Below are 1,742 nucleotides of genomic sequence, written 5' to 3' on the forward strand. Positions count from 1 at the left end.
CCATCCAAAACATTGCTCAGGTGCACAATAATTCACAATTTGGAGCTTCAGTTCTAAGAAGAGTGGCCAGAAGTGCAAGAAGAATATGGGACTTTTTTACATCCTTATTTCAGCGTGTAGTTTTTTCAGCCCTACACAAGAAAAGAGAAATAATTCAAGTTAAGATACCCATGAGGAAAATGTAGGGGACACCAGGAAGCTCAGATGATGAACACAGGGTTACATCACAACCGCAATCCATTTTTGTGTATTTTACCCCAGCAGTAACATGAGTCCTTGCAATCTCCAAAATGAGAAAAAATAGGATCGTTTTTTTTTTCCTGATTCCTGTTAGTTTCATACTGATTTGCATCACAAAAGCATATTATTGTTTTCTGTCACTGCAAATATCATTGCTATATTAAACACTGGACCTGTTCCTTTCTTCTAGGAAGCTTTTGGATGGAAGCGCTTCTGAGCACTTCTCTTCAGCCCCTGGATGCTCTTTCCAGGGATAAAAAACAGCACTTTTCACTCAAGCTCATGATTTCAGACCTTGCTCCCAACCATTATGCAAGGCCATGAACTTGGTAGCTCCTCTTTCTTCCAAGGGAATCAAATGCTTGCCATCAGATAGCAACCCAAAACTTGTGCGTGCAGACAATTTTTTTCGTATGTCATTATATACTTTTAAACATCTAATGGCCAGACCATTACCTATGCCACATGTCCATAAAGGATATTACCACCTTGTTTGTCACAGCAGTGACAGTACTGATTTTCTACCAGAAGCACTCACCTAGGAGACGAGGGAATGGGTGAGCAAAAGTAATGCCTTGGCTGAAGTTGTCTTTCTTTTTCCTTCCAAGTCACAATCAAGAAATCTGAATCAGCATCTAATGGGATGTAGACAACCATGCCTATTATTCCAACTAGATAAGAAAGACCACAGAGGATTGAATTTCATCTGGTTCTTGGTTGACTTGGGAAACAGATGGAGTGCTATATCTTTCTCAAAGACAAAACTCTACTGTTGCCTGTAGCATTGTCTGTTGGAGAAAGTGAGGCCCTGTGTTTGGAAGAGAATTCCCAGGTCAAACTACATCTTAATGCAGAGATATATCCTTGAAAAGTCACTTCTTAGCTTTTTATACTGATTTCAGTCAACTTTGAGTTTGGGCCCTGTCACTTCATTTTGCTGTCTATGAAACATAAGATAAATATATATTTCTGGAGAAGAAATATTGTCAAAATACTCTGAAAATGTTCTCAACAGTTACAATTTTTAGCATTCTTATTATTAATAAATATTTAAACCAAACTTTCATTTTTACACATCCTTTGATATTTACATGACCCCACTTTTTTTTGTTTAAATCCCTTCTTATGTGGCCTTCATGGAAAAATACACAAGCTAAAACATACTGTTCAAAAGAATACGGCAGAATAACATAGAATTACTGAAACACTGAGATTTGCTCAGCAAAGAAATTATTACTTTGCTGAGAATATCTCCAACTTGGAGCAAGTTTTTACGGACAAGCTATATGAAAGTCTGGGTTGAAAACAATCACAGCCCCCCTAATAATAATGACACTGTCATGGACACTGCAAGAAATCACAGAGGCACTGCTATGTCTTCTGTTGTTGGAGGGATGGGAGACCGTCCTGTGTAGTGGATCTGTTTGTCCTCACCCAGCTCGCTGTATCCAAATGAGGAGAGGAGAGGAGAGGAGAGGAGAGGAGAGGAGAGGAGAGGAGAG

Source organism: Numida meleagris, chromosome 5 (genome assembly GCF_002078875.1).
Source record: "Numida meleagris isolate 19003 breed g44 Domestic line chromosome 5, NumMel1.0, whole genome shotgun sequence".
In the NCBI taxonomy this organism is placed as follows: domain Eukaryota; kingdom Metazoa; phylum Chordata; class Aves; order Galliformes; family Numididae; genus Numida; species Numida meleagris.